Source organism: Plecotus auritus, assembly GCF_963455305.1.
Source record: "Plecotus auritus genome assembly, chromosome: 13".
NCBI classification, from domain to species: Eukaryota; Metazoa; Chordata; class Mammalia; order Chiroptera; family Vespertilionidae; genus Plecotus; species Plecotus auritus.
The window spans coordinates 13,552,880-13,564,497 of record NC_137779.1 but is presented as its reverse complement, the minus strand read 5'-3'; positions in this window follow the sequence as shown (position 1 = coordinate 13,564,497).

The following is an 11,618-nucleotide window of genomic DNA, read 5'->3' as shown; positions in this document are numbered from 1 at the left end:
TGAGCATCAAAATGTACAGGAAATCACCTGATTAAAACAAGCAGATACTTGCTGGGCCTGGAGTGGGTTGGTTGAGTGTCATACTGTGCACGGAAAGGTTGCTGGTTCGACTCCTGGTCAGGCCATATACCTGGGTTTCGAGTTTAGTCGCATATGGAAATGTTTCTCTCACATAGATGTTTCTTCCCCTCTCCCTTTCTCTCTGTAAAATCAATTTTTAAAAATCATTAAAAACAAAAACGAGCAGACACTCAAGAATTGTAGGATGGTAGAAAAAAAGACTTTAAAAGGTTGTTTATTCATTGATGTAAGAACTCTTGATGCTTTACTATGGGGTTTGAATTTTATTAGGGAAAATGATCTAAAGATTTATCAGTGCAGTGACCTAGTTGAAAACATCCAAGAGACGTTTTAGGAAGAGAAATCCTGAAGCACAATTCAGAATAAATGGGAGAGAGGAGACATTTTACAGAAGGGAGCCCAGAAAAATGGGAAGTAGTTGCCTTCCGAAGATGCCCCATTTTTAAAACTTACTCTCTTGGCTGTATTTGAGTAAATGAAGAATGTTGGCTGGAGGAACAAGGTATTGTTTGGACTTGTCCATGCTGTGACAGGGCTCCAGGTGTGGTAGGTGAGGTCATAACCAAACACTTGTACTTCAGGATGGACTTGGCTGAGGGGTGCGGACCAGTTTCTAATCTTTGCCTTGGGGTGAAAGGAATGTGAGTTGTAACACAGGTTGCTAAAACAAAGCCAGCTCTTTGTCACCTCCTTGCACAGGTAAGTAGAAAGCCTTGCTAAAATACCAAATGACGAATTTCTTTTTTCAAAAGATTGCATTTAAGTGGTCAAAGATTCAGTCTACTTTCTACCAACAAGAAGTTTCCTCCTAGTTGGTTCTGTTCTTCAGGTTCTCTGCTGGAATCATTTTTCCCTTCTGTCTCCTACTGTGTAGATTATCATTACAAGGCAAAACAAACAAGGGTGTTGTAACAATTGTGAATACCCAAGTAGCTAGTAAGGCATGACTCTGTTCCCAAGAACCCATGTCCACACAAGCTGTGTTTAGAATTCTTTTTTCCTTCAGTATTTGTTTGAAATGGTATAAATTCACTTTTAAATGTTTAGGATTAAATTATTTTGTTAAAGTATTTATCGTTTTCAATTACAGAACCATGACTATATTCTTAATAAATCAGAAGTCTATGAACAAGCATGCTTTGTAAGTCTCCAGCAATCTAGCTAGAATATTGGGATATCAAAAGTGACAGCTGTCCAAAAAACAGGATTTGTTTTGTTTTTTTTTGTCTTCAAAAGAAATAATTGCATTGGGGTAGGGGCAGAGAATGAGGCTATAAGATTAAATTAGAGTGAAAGTCCTTCCTTACAGTGTTGCAGAGCGAGTCTTTGTGATTCACACTTGGATTTGAATCTGTGGGTTTTATAATTTATAAAACAGCCTTTCTGTAAAATTCACATCCCATACCCTTCCATTAGCTGGTGTTAAATGTCTAGGCTTTAGGTCCCACTTTTAGTGCATTTTCCTTTGCAATTAAGTTATACCCTTTTATAAACATTTAAAGAGTAAATTAAGATGCTTTATTTTTCTTTGTTTAAGATGCTTACTTTTTAATTATAAACGGAAGGAGTAACAAAGCCATGCATTTGAAGGAGAATAATCCATAGAGAGGACACCCAAATTGTTACCAGTCAAATTTATTTTCTCAGCAGGCCCTTTTCTAAACCCAAAATGTTTATTTCTTCCTTAAAATGGAAATTCTTGATGTTGCTGAATATAAATGTAATATATATTTGTTTCATAAATGTAAACAAACTTAAGTAAAAGTCCTTTATATATATAATCACAAGTTTCAGTTCCATTGCTCGTTGTTCACAGTTTGGTATAACTTTTTCTGAGCAAATACTAAGAATTTTTTTTAGTATTTTGTATATATAAGTCTTATAAGTATGTGTTTTAATAAAAGTGAGATTATGCTACACTTTCCTTGTCAGTATTTGAAACCTATTATTCTTTTTTTAATATATTTTTTATTAATTTTAGAGAGGAAGAGACAGAAACAGCAATGATAAGAGAGAATCATTTGCTCAGCTACCTCCTGCAGGCCCCCCACTGGGGATTGAGCCTGCAACCTGGACATGTGCCCTAACTGGGAATCAAACCATAACCTGCTGGTTCATAGGTTGATGCTCAACCACAGCCAGACTAGCCAGGCTGAAATCTTTTTTTTTTTTTTTTTTATTGATTTCAGAGAGGAAGGAAGAGAGAGAGAGATAGAAACATCAATGATGAGGGAGAATCATTGATCAGCCCCCACCGCCACTGGGGTTGGAGCCCACAACCTGGGCATGTGCCCTGACCAGGAATCAAACCATAACCTCCTAGGTCATAGATAGATGCTCACTCAACCACTGAGCCACGTTGGCTGGACGAATCTATTATTTTTAATGGCTGCATAGTAGCATACAATATTTTATTCAATACTAGAGGCCCAGTGCATGAAATTCATTCATGGGTAGGATCCCTAGGCCTGGCCGGCAATCAGGGCTGATCTGTGGGGCAACCGGTGGTGCGATCGGGGCACCCGCTCACACCCACCTTGGCCTGGCACCGCCCACTCACCTGCTCCACTATCCCACCGCAGTCCTGTTCTCATCGGGGCCCATTGGGCCGGCAGCACCTCCACTGCTGCCCACTGCCAGCACAACGTCACCCATGGCCGCCATGTTCTGTACCACCTCCTGGTGGTCAGTGTATATGTAACTCCTGGTTGGTCAAACTGAAGCCCGTGGGTGCAATTTGCATATTAGCCTTTTATTATATAGGATTATTTACAATATTTTGTTAACAATGCTGCAGTGAACATTTTATTTTACTTATTTTTAAATACATTTTTATTGATTTCAGAGAGGACGGGAGAGGGAGAGAGAGAAACATCAATGATTGCTGCATCGAACATTTTAAAAGGTAAATGTTTGAATATTTGTGCAAATGTATATAGGATGCATTACTATATTATCAGATTGAATATGTGTTTATTGGCAATTGTTATTTCTTCTGTGACTTAAGTACACTGTAAAATTATGTTTTTGATTTGTCATGTATATTTTTACTTATTTATGATGCTTTTTGAGGTACAGATGTGTCAAATTGTTAGGAGTCAAATCTTTTAATCTTTTCCTTTATCATTGGCCATTTTAGTGTGATGATCTATTTTGCAAAATCATTTTTGTTTTGCAAATTCACCATCTGATTATCCAATAATGTGGTTATTGATTAAAGCTGGTATTGAAAAATTATTTCTGTGCTCGCTTGAGCAGCACATATACTAAAATTGGAACAATACAGAGAAGATTAGCATGGCCCCTGCGCAAGGATGACACGCAAATTGGTGAAGCATTATAAAAAAAAGAAAGAAAAATTACTTCCCTCCCCATGATTTAAATGTACTTAGTAAGACTATCCCCTTACAACTAAGTTTCTTTTCATGTAGATGATTTTACTAATTCCCGTCCAAATTTGCTTCACTATGCCCCAATTTCACTATATCTTAGGTTTTCTTTCTGAATCTTTTATTAGATTTTTTAAAGTATGGAATAATTTTTTTAAACTGTAGAAAGAATGACTAGGACAAAAATGCCAAAAATATTTTATAACCTAAGCAAAAGAAAGAACAGGTCATGTAGAAAAAAAAAGTTATGCCCACTCGGTGTGGCTCAGTGGTTGAGCATCAACATATGAACCAGTAGATCATGGTTCAATTCCTAGTCAGGGCACATGCTCAGGTAGCACATTTGAGCCCTAGTAGGGGGTGTGCAGGAGGCAGCCAATCAATGATTCTCTCTCATCATTGATGTTTCCAACTATCTCTCCCTCTCCCTCCTCTCTGGAATCAATAAATATTTTTTTAAAAGTTATAGTACTAATCTTTTTATTATACCTGTTGTAATTGGAAAGTCTGACATATCACAAATTCTAGAAGTACATTTTCTTTTTCTTTTTTAAAAATACTTTATTGATTTTTTTACAGAGAGGAAGGGAGAGGGATAGAGAGTTGGAAACATCGATGAGAGAGAAACATTGATCAGCTGTCTCCTGCACACCCCCCACTGAGGATGTGCCTGCAACCAAGGTACATGCCCTTGACTTGAACCAAACCTGGGACCCTTCAGTTTGCAGGCCGACGCTCTATCCACTGAGCCAAACCAGCCAGGGCATAGAAGTGCATTTTCTAAGCAAAATTAACTATTAATCTGACTACATGTGGAATTTTTGTAATACAAGGACTCACTGAAAATGCAACTGGTAGATCCTGACTCAGCTTCCTATGGTTCTAGACAGGCAAGATTGCTTTTCTGGAGGGGTGCCATCATACCAGGGTGAATTGTTCATGTTTTTAGTCGTGGAGGCCAGTTCGTTAGTCATAATTGGCGAATGAAACTGGACTAGGATAGGTTGTGGGATTGGACCCAGGGCAAATTTCTCACGGGCTTCAAACAAATGTCCTTCTGTTCTTACCATACTCTCTCCATGCCTATCCTGACTTTTGACTCTCTGAACCAATCACAGGTCTGCTTTTTGTATTGGTCCAATTTAAAGTTTTTATAGACTAGTATACAGAAGAATATAGCGGCCCTTCTCTATGAAGGTGGTTGAGAGCTAATATGGTTGCATGATTCAGGAAATCAAAGATCAGGACAGGACCTGTCAGCGTAGTTCAGTGGTTGAGCATTGACCTATGAACCAGGAGGTTCAGGGCACATGCCTGGGTTGTGGGCTCGATCCCCAGTGTGTGGGGTGTGCAGGAGGCATCCAATCAATGACTCTGTCATCACTGATGTTTCTCTCTCTCTCTTCATCTCTAAAATCAATAAAAATATATATTTTTTAAAAAGATCAGGACAGACATAGCAGGCATGTAGTAGGAACAGAATGTATTGCCTACATTTATATTTAAAAGAAATGGTTGTTTTTCTAAATTCTGCCCCAAAGGTCTATGGACTCATAGTTAAGAATCTCACATTACAAAAAAACAAAACAAAACAAAACAAAAACAAAAAAACACACAACACGAAAATGAAAAAAAAAAAAAAAAAGAATCTCACATTACAGGTTCCTCTGACAGTCCTCTGATTAGAGCACCAGAGCAGAGATATCTCAGGCCTGCCTTGGGGCATTTGCTCTGTTTTCTTGCTTGAACCACTTTCCCCTAGAAATCCATTTACCCTTACCTCCCGCAGGTCTGTGCTTAAATTTCAACTTCTTAGTGACACTACCTTGACCACCTGATTTAAAAGTCTGCACACACACACACACATGCCATCCAATCACTCCCAATCTCCCTTGATCTACACTTTACCATAGTACTTTCTACTATCACATAATTACTTTGTTTATTGTTTATTGTCTGCCTTCCCCCACTAGAATTTAAGTTCCACAAGAGCAGCGATCACTATCCACCGATAATATTGCAAGTCAGGAAGACCAGCTCAGATTCAGCGGTGGGGAAAGAAATTCCTCCTCTTTGGATGAACTACAACATATTGTGGCTTTTTTTCTTTTAAGTTTATTATGTATGTTTCGAGCGATGTATTGTTAAGTCTCCGGTTCTTTACCTGAGCATTTTCATGCATCAATCACTTACTGCAATCTGTGTAGTCTAGCAAGTATGATTTAAAATTGGTTTGAAACTCACCTATTTTGGAAATATTTGAGATAAAAAATAGGCAACTTCCAGAATAGGAAAAAAAAAATAAGTGGAATAAAAGAGTGTTTAAAATCAGAAACTGCTGGGATAACTATGTCAAACAGTAATATTAACAAACCAACCTAATTTTAGTGCACTAAATTTTTAAAACACTCTACTCTTATCCATCTGGCCTATAATAACAGATTGCTATTCCAAGGAATTGTTTGTCTTATGATTGGCCCAAAGTACCACATTCAAGTTCAAAGTCGTATATGTTTTTGTCTCACATGATTGTTGATAACTAATAGACATCAGTTTGATAAAACTCAAAGTTGAGCCCTGGCCAGTTTTGCTCAGTGGATGGCGTGTCGGCCCTCGGACTGAAAGATCCAGGGTTCAATTCCAGTCAAGGGCATGTACCTCAGTTGCAGGCTCAGTCCCCAGCCCTGGTCAGGGCACCTACGGGAGGCAATCAATGATGTGTCTCTCTCACATTGATGCTTCTCTCTCTCTGTTTTTCCCTCTTCCTCCCATTCTCTCTCTCTTAAAAAAAAAAAAAAATCAATGGAAAAAAAGCCTCAGGTGAGGATTAACACAAAAAAAATTAAAAGTTGACACAAATCGAATCTTATCCATATGAATAAAGCAATAGACACAGTTGACCTCCTCTACCTTGGAGCAGGACTCAGAACTATGTGGTATCTCCCAAAAGCAAATTCAAGTTCACAAAGAGCATTAACCAGTAAGGTACATTTTCTGAAGAATCTGGAGTAAAACACAGGCAACATATAGTAAAATAATACAAATGCTCAGTAACCGTTTCTATTTTATTTTTTAATATATTTTTATTGATTTCATAGAGGAAGGGAGAAGGAGAGAGAGATGGAAACATCAATGATGAGAAAGAATCATTGATTGGCTACCTTCTGTACGCCCCATACTGGGGATCAAGCCCGCAACCCTGGCATGTGCCCTTGACCGGAATCGAACCTGGGACTCCTCAGTCCGCAGGCTGACACTATCCACTGAGCCAAACCAGCTAGGGCCGTTTCTATTTTCTTCATAAAGTTCCTTTTTTAACCAGTCTGTTAGCCCTCAAATATTTATTTTATTGTTCTAAGTAGTTCTATTTTGCTTCTTATCAAATATTTGCCCCCAGATAAATAGCTCTCTTCCTTGGAGAGGAATCCTGTTCCTTTAATTGTTCCGTTCTGCCACCTTGGCCGGTTGTCTTTTGTCTTTATGCTCATTGTCTCTAACCTCAGGTTAACAACATGGCTGCTTCAACTCCAGCCCTCATATCTGTGTCTGTGTCCATTTAGCAGGGAAGGAAAAGCCTTCCCAGAGTGCCTCTAAGCCACCTTTCCTAGGTAAGGTCTGAGTAAGTGAGCAGAAGTTATTGGCACATTGCTATGTCAGGTATAATTTGGGTTTAAGTAAAAGGGGGGCAAGGATCTTGAGTAGACAATCAGCAGTGTCAGACACAGCAGAGCTTTCTGTGGTTCCGTGGCCCAGTGATTGTTTGCTTGGCGTCTGCTCCTAACATACGCTCTTTCTTGGTTCATTCAGGACTCAGTGCTTCCTCCTGCTGACTCAGCCTTTCCTCTACTCACTGGCACAGCAGGCACCCCTGAGTCTCTACCACATGCTGCTACTGTAGGTCCCAGAGCAGCCACACCAAGCTCTCAACTGCTTTCATGACACCCAGTGTCCAAGGCCTAGAAACGCAAACTGGATCTTCCTTATGATAACCTCTCCCCACCCCTCACTCACCCCTGTCGTCTTCTTAACACTGTTGGCGTGGAGCCGTCGTCCTGCCTAAGGGATGTCTTCCAGACTCTTGAATGTGGAAAGGCTCTTGTTCTGGGAACCACCCTCTTCCCTGCCCCAGATCCCAACCGGTGGCTCTGCCTTCCTTACTTGCCTCTCTTCCTTTTACCCCATCAACGCCCAGGCCTGGAAGTATAACACCTCTTATTTCTTTTATGCCGTATCCTCTTTTTTCCCATCTCTAATCTCCTGGTTAAGTCCTTTATATTTCTATCTATCTATCTATCTATCTATCTATCTATCTATCTATCTATCTTATTGATTTCCGAGAAAGGAAGGGAGAAGGAGAGAGAGATAGAAACATTAGTGATGACAGAATCATCAATAGGCTGCCTCCTGCATGCCCCACACTGGGGATCAAGCCCACAACCTGGGCATGTGCCCTGACCAGGAATTGAACTGTGACCTCCTGGTTCATAGGTCAACCCTCAACCACTGAGCCAGGCCAGTCGGGTGAGTTTTCATGTTAGACAGGAGACTATTCTGTACATCATAGCAGAAACTACGGCCTTCCAGGCCCTTGGTAGGACACATGGGAACTAAAGGAACTTCCTTTTTTTAAGGTATAATTTTTTTATTCATTCACACTGGACAGCTATTGCTGTGTTGGTGGTTGTCATTTTTTAAAAAATATATTTTTATTGATTTCAAAGAGGAAGGGAGAGAAAGAGAGAGAATTAGAAACATCAATGAATGAGAGAGAATCATTGATCGGCTGCCTCCTACATGCCCTCCTACTGGGAATTGAGCCTGCAACCTGGGCATGTGCCCTTGACCAGAATCGAACCCAGGACCCTTCAGTCCGCAGGCCAATGCCTTATCCACTGAGCCAAACTGGCCAGAGGTAAAGGAACTTTTAATAACCCTTTCTCTCTTGACAATGCTGGAATACAAAGCCCTTTTTTTTCTCTGCAGAATTGTTTTGGGTTGCACAACATTGAAAAAGCAACTCATGTATGCATAAAAATGGTTAAAATGGCACATTGTATGTTATGTATTTTTTACCACAATTTAGAAACATTAATAATGTAACATACCCCAAATCATTGAATTGTACACTTTAATGGGTACATTATAGGGTATGTGAATTACATCTCAATAAAGCTGTTACAAAGATCCTGTTTTGAATGTCAAAACCTGAATTCCTTCTTTTTCTTTGTTGATCTTGGGTAACAACTCAACTTCACTTTCGCTCCCATCTTCCAGTCACAGCAAATGGATTGTTTAGGGCAGTTGTCGGCAAACCACGGCTCGCAAGCCACATGCGGCTCTTTGGCCCCTTGAGTGTGGCTCTTCCACAAAATACCACATGCGGGTGCGCATGTACAGTGCGATTGAAACTTCGTGGCCCATGCGCAGAAGTCGGTTTTCGGCCTGGGCGAGTCTATTTTGAAGAAGTGGCATTAGAAGAAGTGGGGGTGTCAGTCGCATGTGGCTCGTGAGACGCGGTTTGCCGGCCACTGGTTTAGGGTCAAAGTCAGGTATGGAAAGACAAGAGAAGAAAAGAGCACTAATTTTGGCTTAAAATAAATACTTCCATTAAATATATCTATATATATAAAAGCCTAAGCGAATGAATGAGTTGACTGGTTGCAATGATGTGCACTGACCACCAGGGGGCAGGCACTCAATATAAGAGTTGCCCCCTGGTGGTCAATGTGCTCCCACAGCAGGGGTGCAGCTCAGCTGACCCAAGGGTGCCAGAAGTGGGGCTCATGGCTGGCGAGCACAGCTGTGGCCGCAAGAGCTTCTCCCGCCTCCGGGGCAGCGTCACTGAGCGGAGGCAGGAGCAAGGCCGGGATGAGCGGGAGCAGCGCAGCGTGGGCTCCTCCCTGGCTGCCTGCCGCTGTGAGCACTACTGCATCCCTTGGGGGATGTCAGACTGCGGGTTTCAGATTTGCAAGAGAGAGCAGACCAGGCTGAGGGACCCCACTGGTGCACGAATCCGTGCACCGGGCCTCTAGTACAGCAGTCGCCAACCTTTCGGACCTCAGGGACAACCAGTGGTCCATGGACCACCAGTTGGCAACTGCTGCTCCAAAAGTTTCCTTAAACCAGAGGTTGCCAACCTTTTGGACCTCACAGACCACTACCAGTGGTCCGTGGACCACCGATTGGCAACTGCTGCTCTATATATACTATGTGTGTGTATATATATTGGGGATGACCAGGCCGGCAGAGGAGGGCAGGCCGGCATATGCTCTGGGGAAGGAACAGGGCCCCATTTATTAAAATATATATATATATATATATTCTCCTTTGCTTATTAAAAAAATAACCAGCATTTTATATATTATGCACATTGTATGACTCCTTGCTTTAAAAATATATGTATATTTTGTTGTTAATATATTTTTATGATTTCAGAGAGGAAGGGAGAGGGAGAGAGAGAGAAACATCAATAATGAGAGAATCTTTGATTGGCTGCCTCCTGCACGCCCCACACTGGAGATCAAGCCTGCAACCTGGGCATGTGCCCTGATGGAAATTGAACTGTGACCTCCTGGTTCATAAGTCAACGTTCAACCACTGAGCCATGCTGGCTGGGCCCATCTGCCTCTCTTACCCTCAGAACCCCCCTTCCCCTGGCCTGGCCTGGGCTGCCTCTGGAAGATGGTTATTCAGGGGTGTGTGTGTCTGGGGGGAGGTGTGTTGGTCTGTGGGTGCTGTCCAGTGGGTGACTAGTCACCCACTCCTTCAGGTTCTGAGGCTCAGATTTCATCTGCCCACCGCCCTCTTTCCCGGTCCAGCTCTGCAGGCACCTGTTTAGCAGAATGAGCAGAGCAGAAGAGAAATAAACAGAAGTGGTTATAGCTGCACCCGCCATTAGTTAGCAGTGGTCCTTGCCTCAGTGGCATCTATGATTATTACACGGGTTGCCTATTAGAGCTGAAAAGTGTTTAGATGGGCGGGGGTGGGGGGAGGTGTGCCTTTCAGATGAGGAATATGGATACTGGATTTCAGGGGTTGCCACCACCACTTGGACCTCGGAGCTTGCAAACCAGGGTGGTGTTGAATCAGGAAATAGCGGTTTGGGGGATTTAAAAGGTGAATGGAGGGGAGGGGCCCCAGATCAATTTACTAGGTTCAGAATTTCGTGCCTTTCCTCTGTAGTTCCCTCCCCCTGCTCTGTGCAGCAGCACCGTGCTTTGAATAAAGGTCAGCAAAGGGGTCACCCTCCTGATTATTCTCTTCCATGCAGCAGGAGGAGGAAGTCGGGCTCCCTTATCCGCCACTAAGTCGCCGCACAATCCTGACAGCTGCAATTCCCTCCCAGGGGCTGCAAAGCTCCTGGGGTTGCCATGGTCCATGGGAGTGAAATGCTGGCCGCCCTCTGCTGCACCAGCCCGGAGCGGGCTGTCGCTGTCACCCCTCCAGTCTCTCTCAAAAGCTTTTCAAAGAGATCCCTGGGAGGAGGAGGGTTGGGAGGAGGGGACAGGACATTAACCAGGGCTTCAGTCCAAGCGGCAGGGGCGAATCAAAGAGGCCTTTCTCAAACTAACGGAGGACGTGCTGGGCTCGTTTCAAGGGATTTTCAGCCCTCGGTCTTTTCTGGCGCTTCGCGGGCTTCCCTTGTAGCGGGCAGCGCCTTTCAGCCTTTCCCCCGGGAGTCCTCACCCTGATCTTTCCCCGGAGGGAGATAGGATGCTCCCTACTCGGAGCAGGCTGCGCGCACCTTCTCGATTCTTTCAAGGAATTTCTCGCCCTGGGGGTGGGGGGTCGGGGGGAGGAAGATGGAGGGGAGGCCGAGCCGCAAATTAACCGGCTGGGGTCCAGGCTGGATGGGGCGTGGGGTGTGACTCGCACATTCTGGGACTGAAATGCGGAACTGAAATGCCGAGTAGCCCGAGCGCAGGCCCCTCGGGGTCTTCGCGCCTTCCTCCTGACCCGGGGCCGCGGGCGCGGGGTCCGGGTTCGGGTCCCCGGGTCGCGGCGGGTGCAGACAAAGCGGCGGGGTACGCGGGGCCGGGGCGCGGGGCGGCCGAGGGCGGGGCGCGCGGGGGAGGAGCCGCCCCGGCGTCTTGTGCAGGCGGCGCGCGCCCGCCCGGCCCCGCGGCGGCGCGTCACGCTCTCCCCGCC